Here is an 11861-nt window from a genome sequence, read left to right as displayed (position 1 = left end):
ATCGTGCTATGGACAGGAGTTTTATTTGCTACTCGTGTTCTTAAGAAAACATTCATCTTCGCATGGCATTCCAGTGAATCTTTCACTAATGGGATACGACTTTGCTTCTTTCGTTTGACTTCACTGGTATGATATCCTTTTCTTGTCGAATGTGTGTTGTGTGTTTCTGTGTTCGGTGAGAGTATTACACCTTGTACCCTACAAGTAGTGTCTCCAGATCTTCAGAGCAATCAACGCTGCTCCTGAATCAAGGTCATGTGTTGAACAGTCAAATTCTTGGGTCTTAAACTGTCTTGAGGTATAGGTAGTGATCTTTCCTCTTGCATAATAACACAACCAAGCCCTTGGTTAGATGCATCACATTACATCACGAAATATTCTATTCCTTTTGGGAGGGATAATATTGGTGCGATGTATCAGGCTTAATTTAGCATTGGAATGCTCTTTCTTGTTTACAGATAAGTCCGATGTTCTTCTAAGTGAGAAATTTGTCCTAAAGAATCCCTTTCTGAGGAGTTTGTTAAGCTCGCTAGGATGTTCTTGCACCTCGGTTGGAGCTAGACAATAAGGTGATTTGGCTACTAGAACTAAGTCGATTCTGAATTTGACTTGACGCTGTGTTGGTAGTCTCGGTTGTCCTTCCGGAAAGGTGTCGGGAAAAGCCGCGTACTTCTTGGATGTTATGAATGTCCTTCACTTCTTGACATACAACAAAACATATACAATCATGCATGTTGGGTCTAATCAATTATCAGACTGGAATACCCTTGAGTTCACAAACATCGGGTTGGATTACCCTTGAGCCTACAACTCATGTTTGGGTTGCTCCTGAGTCCACAACATAAGTCTGGCTCGCCTCTCCGGCCCACAACTTATGTTTGGCTTGCTCTTGAGTTTGTTGGCCTCCGCACTAAGCATTATTGCCTCAATCAACCGCACTATGTCGACATATGCAACAGAGAAACATACAACAAATAAACAAATAATCATATAGATCTACCAGCCTAACATATACTCAATGAATATTGGTAATCATATAGATTTACTAGTCTAACACATACTCAGTGAACATATGTAATCATACAGATCCACCAGCCTAACACATACTCAACATAACATCAATCCACTATACCATGATACATAATCTAGTAGGTCGACACTGGTGCCTTCGACCCACAAGTACAATGAGGGAAAACTCACCTGGAATGAAGAACCCTTAAATATTGATTTGTAGTTTGAGTTAGGTCACTTTTTGTTATATAAGTGACTTGTAGAGTTGACTTTTGGAGCATCGTTCTTTTCTACTATCTTTTCATACTGTGATGTATATAATGTTGTTATGTTGTAGTGATCTGTTAGATCTGTATGAATATTTGTTTGTTGGCTATATGTTTATCTGTTTTATATGTCGACATAATGTGGTTGGGTTGAGGCAATACTACTATGTGCGGAAGCCAACAAACCTGGGAGCAATCCAAACATAAGTTGTAGGACAGAAAAGCAAAGCAAACTTATGTTGTGGGCTCTGGAGTAAGCAAGACATAAGCTGAGGGCCAGAAAGGCAAGCCAGAATTATGATGTGGGCTCGAGAGCTATCCAGACATGAGTTGTGGGTCAGAAAGGCAAGTTAGACTCATGTTGTGGGCTCAGAGGTAATCCAGCCCGATGGTTGTGGACCCGGTATGCATGTTGTTATATGTTTGTGTGGTGGTACTTTGGGGGAACTCACTAAGCTTTGACTTACAGTTTAAGTTTTATGTTTTAGGCACTTCAGATGATCATGCGGAAAGCAAATATGTGATCGTACACATCCTTTGGTGATATGTTTTAGAGATGTTTTGATACATTGATTTTAGAACAATTGTACTTGATCTTGGTTTTTTATTACTTGGTCTGACTGAAAACAATGATTTGTCTTTAATTAAAAATTAAAACTTTTATCGTGATTTTGGAATGTTGCACATCAAAAAGTTACTGTTCCTAAGAGCTAGGATAAATGAACCTTTTTCTGTAAACTAAATATTTGTAGGGACTCAGTCTGCCCTAAATGTAAAACCTTTTCATGGAGTAAATTGTAGGGACTAAATCTGTCAAAATGTAAAACCTTTGTTACGAGGACTAAATCTATAAAAATGTAAAACATTTTTTGTAGGGACTAAATATTTCAAAATAAAAAACCTTTGTGCAAGGACTAAAATTGCCAAAATGTAAAACATTTTGGTGGGATACCAATTTAACAAAAGATAGAGACCAAAAATGAAAACGTTTGGAAACACTTAAAGCATATTATTCATAAGGTTAATAAAAATTAATATATTATATAATATAAATAACAAATATAATAAATTATTTTATTTTTATTTTTATTTAATTTAGCCCATAGTTCATCATTGGAAGTTTGAAACTCATCAATCAATTACTATTTGTCTAAACAAAATATCAAACAATTCAATAATTATTCACTTAATAACAAAATATATATTTGTATACAGTTAACATTTTAATACTCATTTGTATCCAATAAAATATTTTAACCTAATGGGTTTAGATCAAATGCCAAATTTACGTATAAATACTTCAATTATTTTTAATTTTACTTTAAAACCTTTTATATTTTTGAAAAAACTCAAAAAATGCCCCCAACAAAATAAAATAAAATGCTGGAATAGCTATGACAACAACCAAAAACCATTTATAAATAAACATTTTATTTCATTTAAGTTCTTCTCAACAAAATAAGAATTAAACATATTAATAAGTATGTAGTATTAAGATTTAATACGTTGCTTTCATTATAAGCGAAATCTTAATCATAATTTTGGAAAGACTTTATAATATTTAACCGTTAGAAGTTGAAAGGGTTGGCTTAGGATTCCCGCTATTTATACGTTCTTCTTCTTCTTCTCCCGCTCCCAAAAACACCCCACAGACACATATAGCGATTGCAGTGGCTCCGCCATCCTTCACCGGAGATCTAAAACTGATGGAAATCGAAAGTCATTCTGCTCTCAACAAATCTAAACACCCCCGAGACCAATGGCGATCGATGTAATTCTACTGCAAGAGACCAAAACACCCCAACCTTCGCAGTAGACTCTTATTCACCTGTTAGTCCAAAAAGTTATCAAGATCGATGTAAGTTTTCTCTAGGGTTTTTTTGGTGATTCAGATATTGTAATTTTCTTGTAAAATTAAAATTGATGTTTGATTAAGAAAGAATCAAAGGTTAATTGATGTTTGTTTTTTTTATCCTCGTTGTGGTTTCTAGTATTACCCTGCATTCCTCTTCATCTTTTCGTTGACGTTTTTTTTTTGTAAACTCTGATTTTGTCAGTTTAACTAAATGCATCAGACCCATTACAACATAAAAAAGAAACTGCATTTTTTTGATCTTTTCGTTGGGTTCTTGGTCAGCATCTTTTCATTGGTTTTTTTCTTCTTCTTCATCTTTTCATTGTTATAGTTTTTTATTCTCTACTCTAGGGTTTTTCTGTTATCGAAACGTGATTTTTCATATGTACAAATAAAGTTAATGTATGGACAAGAAAACTAATTTTAACAATACATGGACTGATTCAAGATTTGTACAATGAGTATGAACTTTGGCTACTTTTTATGATAACATACTGTTTTCTGGCTCTGTTAGGATAACTGGAGCAGTCAGAGAGTTTTTGTTCATAATCAAAAACAACAAGAAGAAAGGACGTCTTCAACAACCAAACTGAGGTTTGATTTTTTTCAACAACTAGTTTTTAGTATATGAGATACGATTTTTTTTCATGAGGCTTCTCCTGAATCTGTCTGAAATATGGTCATTTGTGTGTTGTTTTTGGAGAATTCCTCTCTAAACTTGTGATCTAGGGTTCTGTAACTCATCAAAATAATTTATCTCACCCCTCTATTTTGTTGTTTTGATTGTGATTCTGCTCTTCTAATTAACAAAAGTTGTTTGAATCATCTCAAAATTCGAGTTTGTTTCATCAGAAAAAAATGGATTTTAGTGAGTTTGCTCATCAGATTATCCACCGACTGAAAAATACATGTTTAAAATCTACAAATACAGGGTTTTGATCAGTCACAGAATGGTTTAGATTTTAAATTTTTTAGTCTCCATTTTATGTTTCTTTTTGATGATTTTGATCAGAACTTTTCGAGACCAATGTGAAGGTGGTTATGACTTGTCTTGTAGATGTGGTTGTAGCTGATTCTGATTTTCATCACCTATGGGCAACTAACTCATCAATATTATATGGGTAAATTTGAAACAGTTAGGTTAAAGAAAGGAAATTTACATGAATGATTTATTTAAAATTTGTTAAATTGGACTCATGGGGTGCCAGTATTTGAGGGAAGGATTGGTAACATTGTGGGTGTGGCTTATGCAATGGGTTTGTTGGACCTTTTACAAAAAGTAAGATGGTTTTTGATTATTTTGTATCATTTTATTAATTAAGATTATAGAGTTAATCTTGAAACTTTGAAGGGTGATATGCTGGAGACTCCTAACAAAAATATCACATGATGAAGGGAAAACATGTCATCTCATTTCCACTCTAATGGAAGGATGTTCGTACAGGGTACTGAGAGGAATCTTTCTTATATCTTGTTGGCTCTCATGAATCCAATTTGACTCCTGGTATTGTATAGTTTTTATATTTCTTTATTAACTTTTTAACATTTACTATTAAAATTGTATTGTATTTTTATATACAACTTCAGGGTGGTTGGAGAAAGAGAAAAATATGATTGTTTGGCACAAGGATTGTTATGATTTTGAAGAAAAGGTTAGCCATTTATTTCAACTTAACTTAAATACTTTAATTTTCATTTAAATTAATGATTTCCAGTTAGATTTTGCAGCAGTGAGCCATCTGTGACAGAAGATGAACTGAAGCTGATGTTGAGGGTTGCAGAGTTGATTCAGAAGAAGAAGAAGAAGTATGCATAAAAGTTCATGTCACATTTGTTCTCAAGTTTCAGTATTTCTTGAAAATGTGTTGGAGATAAAAGGCACCAATGTGAAGGAGGTTATGACTCCTCTGGTGACATAATATTGATGAAATCAATATTATATTATGGGTAAATTTGAAGCAATTAGTTCAAAGAAAGGAATTTTCCATGAAAGATTTATTTAACAATCGTTAAATTGGACTCATTCATTAGGTGCCAGTATTTGAGGGGCGGAGGTGTGGCTTATGCAATGGATTTGTTGGATCTTGTACAAAAAGTAAGATGGATTTTGATCATTTTGAATAATTTTATGTTTGTTTATTAGTTAAGATTGTAGAATTAATCTTGAAACTTTGAATAAGAGAGCCTGTTTATTTTTGATCCTAGTAAGAGTTGACTAAAAAAAGCTGGTCAGTTGGGTTGACATTTGTTTGTTTCTATTGTGTTTTAAATCCTAGTAAGAGTTGACTAAATATATATTTAATTGTTAATTTTTATATTTTTTTGAAGATCTTGAATATTTTTTTTGTTAACAGGTTTAAATCATTACAAGTAAATCCCTGCATGAGGTCCAGTTGGAGTAGTGAGTTTCCTAACAACCCAATGGTGTGAACATGAATCTTCAAATGTCAGATGATTAGGGGCATACATGTCATTTCATTGCCACTCTAATGGAAGGATGTTTGTACAGGAAAACTGGATCATGTAACACATCCTGTTTTCTGGCTATCTAAAAGGATAACTGAGTATGATTCTTCTGTAGCATATGTAAACCAGAAAGGATAAAGAAAGAACAGGGAGCCCTTGGTGACTATGGAAAATGAAATAGGAAAGTCCCAACTCTTGTAAGTATGGTTTATTTATACTTTATAGTAAAATTCGCATGAATATAATTTCAAATTAATTAATGTCTCAAATAATAAATAGGTATATTTTTGTTCCAGGTAAGAGTTGACTAAAAAACTGGTCAGTTGGGTTGACATTTGTTTCTATTGTGTTTTAAATCCTGGTAAGAGTTGACTAAATATATTTTGATTGTTAATTTTTATATATTTTTTGAAGATGTTGAATATTTTTTTGTTAATAGGTTGGAGTCATTACAAGTAAATCTCTGCATGAGGTCCAGTTGGAGTAGTGAGACTCCTAACATCCCAATGGTGTGAACATGAATCTTCAAATGTTAGATGATTAGGGGCATACATGTCATTTCACTGCCACTCCAATGGAAGGATGTTTGTACCGGGGTACTGAGAAGAATCTTTTTGCTCACTATATTGACTTGGCCCTCATGAATCCAATTTGACTCCTGGTATTATATATTTTTATAGATTGCTTTATCAACTTCTTAACATTTACTTTTCTAAAATTGAATTGTGTTTTATATAGAGCTTCAGGGTGGTTGGAGAAAGAGCCAAATATGACTGTTAGGCCCAAGTGTTGTTATGATTTTGAAGACAATGCAGAAATTGGGCAAAATGGGTACCAAAAAGTTAGGTAAAATGACATAAAATTTGATCGGTTTTGATAATTTGTATAGATTATAAACATAGTTATGGTTATTCTTTTTCTCCAGCAAAGAAAGACACAACACAAGAAAGAAAATGTATTTTGGCAGGTTATTATGGAAAGTGTTTTGTGAAAAAGAAGGAGATAAGAGAGGTTTTTCCATTGTAAATGCTAAGCAGCTGTAATTATGGTTGTACTTTTTGATGGTGACACTGAAACAAAAGGTCCAGTCAATCATTAAAGGTAAAGTGTTTGAGTATGGAATTATGTTCTGCTTTTAATCGAGTGTGTCACAGATAGAATTGATATGATTTCATCATGTGAATTTTGTTGCTGTTTGCTATAGTTGTTTGGATCAGGGTTATATATGTATTTTAATTGTTAAAGCTATTGTAGCCAAGCGTCTTAACTAACATTCAGGCTTTATGTTTAGGGAATGTATAAATATGAGCACTGGGATAATTCCATGTTTTCCAACATTCAGATAAATCGATGTTTTGAGGCACTGGGATAAAACTAAGAAGAACAAATGATGGCTGGTTGGTTTAAGAAAAATTCATTACATTACATTAGATATTCAATCACTAATGCTTTTGTATTTCATATGAGAGCATAGGGAATGCTCTCACAAGTTTTCAATTCGGTTTCAAGAAAGTTTTCAATTTGTTGATACCAATTACCTCAATGATGCTTCTAAGAAGCTTCTACCAGATAATACCTTAAGGGTAATATCCCCAAAAAAACCTGTTTACAAATTTTATATTTGGAAATGTGTGCCATAGATGCAAAACCCCAGGTAGATTAATCCTACTTTTGCTCCTTGTTCTTTTTTGTAAGAAATCTGTTAAGTTATACTATAATAATTCTTTTACCAGTGCATGTATTGAGTCTTTTTTTTTTTTTTACATTTTACATTTTACTCCCTTCCCTCATTAAGATTTTCATTTTATCCCCCTTAATCAAGTTGTATGTTAAATCTTTATTATTTTTGACTATTTAATCTATTCTATGAAACATGCAAATAAAATTGAATATCTTTTATAGGAAAAATATCAATAGAAAGCTTCATGTGGTATAATGATTTTTGTTAAAAAGTTAGATGTAGTGAAGCCATTTGTTTTATGATTTTCTTTTTCTTGCTTATGCAGGTAGGGTTATATATATACAACAGAAAAGAGTAGCATTCAATAGTTTTTGGGCTTAGAATCCATACTTGGAAAAGAGTAGCATTCAATAGTTTTTGGGCTTAGAATCCATACTTGGAAAAACTTGCAATTCCCGAGGCAGAGTAATCAGAGAGCATTTAACCACAGTTATACAAGAAGCTGATGTTCTATCTATGCTTTTTCTCCAGCAAAGCAAAAGACACAGCACAACAAAGAAAAGAATAGGTATTTTTTCCAGTTTAGTTTATTATGGCAAGTCTTTTCATTTATTTTCTGAAAAAGAAGAAGATGATGAAACATTTTTCCATTGTAAATGCCAGGTCATCAGATTTATGTGTTTTTGATGGCTTTGATGATATGAGCAGAGATCAATTAGTTGTCAAATTTGTGACTCTGAAATCAAAGCTCCAGTCTATCACTCTGAAATCAAATTTTCTGCAAAACGTGATTTTTTTTATTACAATTTAGGTAAGTTATATTACTTAATTTTCCTACTAATTACAGTATATATTTATTTCTTATATGATTCATATAGTTTTATAATAATGTATCAAATAAACAGCCAAAGGAAAAGTGTATTATTACTATTTCTTGATTTTTAATTATTTCTACTTTGAAATGGAGTGACATTAGCATGTGATAGAGGTGATGAAAAAAGCTTGCAGATGTCTAAAAATGTGTTTAGTGGTTGGAATCTTGTGTTAAGTTAAATTTTCTAATGATCAATGAATCTTCTTCTGCAGATAATGAATAGACTGTGTAATTATGGGTTGAAGTTTTGAAAGAGGGCAGGTAGAATCTATGGGTAGGTTGTTAACAATTATATATATATATATATATATATATATATATATATATACATACATCTTTACATATATACAAGCATTGTACTATTAATATTTTGATTTTAAATTTTCAGGACAATTAATCAATTGATTGATTCTCCCATGGCTTGGGTGGTATCAAGGTAATTCTTGATCTCTCTCTCTCTCTCTCTCTCTCTCTCTCTCAACACATGAAATAGAAATATAAATAGAAATGGGAATGAAGTTAGTTGATGATTACATAAGATGTTAATTTTTTATTGCATTCTGAATATTATTCCTTAATTAGGTTGTCAAGTGTGGTCTGTAGCAGGATTACAGACTTGATGGATGTCAAACTAATGAGGGGGGTATCCGGGTCATTTCATTGCCACTCTAATAATTTTCTTAGAGTTGAATTTACTTCTATGAAAGAGCCAAATGTTTAAAATTGTATTGTTTTGTATTGTATATACAAGAAAGAGCCAAATGTTATTCTTTTTTCATTAATAATTTTCTTAGAGTTGAATTTACTTCTATGATTTTCAAGATTTATCATTTTCACTTCGAAATCAAACTTCATATAATTGAAGAATGATGCTTATTGGTATAAATGTATTTCTTATATTGATGGAGTGAGATTAGCATGTGATAATTTTTCTAATGATCAATGAATCTTCTTTTGCAGATAATAAATAGATTGTCTAATTATGGGTTGAAGGGGCTTCCAACATCTTGTCTTCACTTAACCTTGGGATTGATTTCTGTGGATAGGTTGTTAGCAATTATGATTTGGAGGTTGTTTTTTTTTTTTTTATTATAAACATATATAGAGAGACATTCCACTTTTAATATTTTGATTTTAAAATTGCAGGAAGGGTTTCCAATTGATTGGTTTTCCCATGGCTTGGGTGGTGGTATGAAGGTAATTCTTGTTGTTAATATGTTTATATAATATTATGCCACATTCATGTATTTCCACCTTTTTCAGTTATTATCATATCATATCATCATCCACACATTTTACTTTTAAAATATCAAACTTGTTTGATTTTGCTTAAAGAGATTGGGCTTTAAAAGTTAAATTGGACACTTGATGCAACTTTGACTTTTGAGTCAAACTAACTAACATTTAACTAACATAGGTTCTTGGTCTGCATTGGGTGTTTTTCTACTTCATCTTTTCATTCGTATATGTATTTTATTTTTTTACTCCAGGGTTTTTCTGTTATTTAGACATGATTTTTCTTATGTAAAAATAAAGTTATATGTATGGACAAGAAAACTAATTTTATGAAAAGTGCCCCATGTTATATATAATGATCTTATGAAGATTTGTAAAATTAATAATAATTAATATCACATCCTGTGTTGTGTTGTGACTGGAGCAGTGATAGAGCTTTTGGTCTTAATCAAGAACAAGAAGAAGAAATGATGTCGATTCAACAGCCAAACAGAGGTTTGATTTTTTCAATAATTAGTTTTTAATATATGAGATACAATTCAACAGCTATTTTGTTGTTATGATTGTGATTCTGCTCTTCTAATTAACAAAAGTGGTTTAAAAAAATCTTGAATCATTTCAAACTTTGAGTTTTTATCAGAAAAAAAAATTGATTTTAGTGAGTTTGCTCGTCAGATTATCCACTGACTGGGGGTTATGATCAGTCTATAAGTGGATTAGATTTTAAGTTTTTTTGAGTCTTCATTTTATGTTTGTGTTAGATTTTGGTGAAAGAAGGAACAGGGGAGGGAGCCCTTTGTGACATTAGAAAATGAAAAAGGAAACTCCCAACTGTATTTATACTTTATAATAATAAAATTAGCATTAATATAATTAATGTCTCAAGTATTAAATAGGTATGGCCTTTAATTGTTTTATATCCAGTTGGAAGAGCAGTGGCTTTTCTTTCAATGGGAATGCTTAAAGTTGTTGGTTGGTTTAAAAGGGAAAAGGTTAGCCATTTATTTCAACCTTAAAATACTTTAAATTTCATTTGAGTTAATGATTTTCAGAATGATTTTCAGTTAGATTTTGCTCCAGTGAGCCATCTGTGACAGAAGATGAACTGAAGCTAGCTGATGTTGAGGGTTGCAGAGTTTCAGTATTTCCTGAAGAAATGTGTTGGAGATAAAAGGCACCCATGTGAAAGAGGTTATGAGTTATGACCATTATATTTGACAACCTTTTTAAAAATTTATCACAAACTTATTTTGCGAATGGTGTAAACATGAATCTTCAAATGTCAGATGATTAGGGGCATACATGTCATTTCACTGCCACTCCACTGGAAGGATGTTTGTACAGGGGTACTGAGGGGAATCTTTTTTTCTCACTATCTTGACTTAGCTCTCATGGATCCAATTTGACTCCTGGTATTCTATATATATATTTTTTATATTGCTTTGTGAACTTTTTAATGTTTACTTTTAAAATTGTATTGTGTATTTTATATAGAGCTTCAGGGTGGTTGGAGAAAGAGCCAAATACGACTGTTAGGCCAAAGTATTGTTATGATTTTGAAGAAAAGAAAAGGTATTTTTCCAGTTTGTTATGGCAAGTCTTTTTATATATTTTCTGAAAAAGAAGAAGATGATGAAACCTTTTTCCATTGTAAATGCCAGGTCATCAGACTTTATGTGTCTTTGATGGCTGTGATGACATGAGCAGAGATCAATGAGTTGTCAAATTTTGTGACTCTGAAATCAAAGGTCCAATCTATCACTCATCTTACAGTTCCTTTGTTTAGTTGTTGGAATCATAACAAAGAATAATGAAATCTATGTTGATCCTAAATACATTTCAATTAATCTTGTGGTGGATCCATGGTTCTTGAAAATTGAAATGGATTTTACACCTGTTACTAGTTGACATCAAGACCTACTATTTATTTATATAGTAACAAAATTTCCATCTTTTTTATTATTCTTCATTACCCTTATCACCTCTTATTGATCGTTGTAAGACTTTATAACCTTAATTATATATTATGAATTTATGATGATGATGATGATGATATGGTGGTATACTTTTACTTTTCAGTTCATATGAATAAATGAGGGATTTTTATTGATTGATTGATTAAATAGGTGCCATATAAACATGATGTCCTTAACTTTTTTTCTGCAAAACGTGATTTTTTTAATTACAATTTAGGTAAGTTATATTATTTAATATTTCTACTAATTAAAGAATGATGCTTACGGTATTAATTTATTTCTTATATGATTCATTTAGTTTTATAATTAATAATGCTTCAAATGAACAGCCAAAGGAAAAGTGTACTATTACTTTTGCTCGATTTTTAATTTTTTCTACTTTGAAATGGAGTGAGATCAACATGTGATAGAGGTTATGGAAATGCTTGCATGCAGATACCTTCATTTGTCTAAAAATGTCTTTAGGTTATGGTTCAAAGTTTTGAAAGAGGGCAGG

The 11861-nt window shown here is 31.7% G+C and overlaps 2 long non-coding RNA genes across 2 annotated transcripts; both read left to right on the top strand.

Annotated features, from left to right (window-relative positions):
- The first annotated feature begins 5166 nt into the window (after nucleotides 1–5166).
- Nucleotides 5167–6696, top strand: LOC145051893 (uncharacterized). Its single transcript, XR_013683855.1, has 6 exons — nucleotides 5167–5227; nucleotides 5487–5795; nucleotides 5895–5959; nucleotides 6038–6259; nucleotides 6337–6444; nucleotides 6524–6696. It is a non-coding gene; the product is annotated as an uncharacterized LOC145051893 (long non-coding RNA).
- Nucleotides 6697–8540: 1844 nt separating this feature from the next.
- LOC145051891 (uncharacterized) lies at nucleotides 8541–11336 on the top strand. The gene is made up of 8 exons (XR_013683854.1): nucleotides 8541–8589; nucleotides 9300–9350; nucleotides 9817–9884; nucleotides 10314–10381; nucleotides 10454–10580; nucleotides 10676–10801; nucleotides 10884–10961; nucleotides 11051–11336. It is a non-coding gene; the product is annotated as an uncharacterized LOC145051891 (long non-coding RNA).
- The last annotated feature ends 525 nt before the right edge of the window (nucleotides 11337–11861 follow it).

The sequence above is a fragment of the Lactuca serriola genome, chromosome 5 (genome assembly GCF_051521515.1).
Source record: "Lactuca serriola cultivar US96UC23 chromosome 5, Lser_US96UC23_V15, whole genome shotgun sequence".
Taxonomy (NCBI): domain Eukaryota; kingdom Viridiplantae; phylum Streptophyta; class Magnoliopsida; order Asterales; family Asteraceae; genus Lactuca; species Lactuca serriola.
This window is presented reverse-complemented; position numbering and strand designations above follow the sequence as displayed.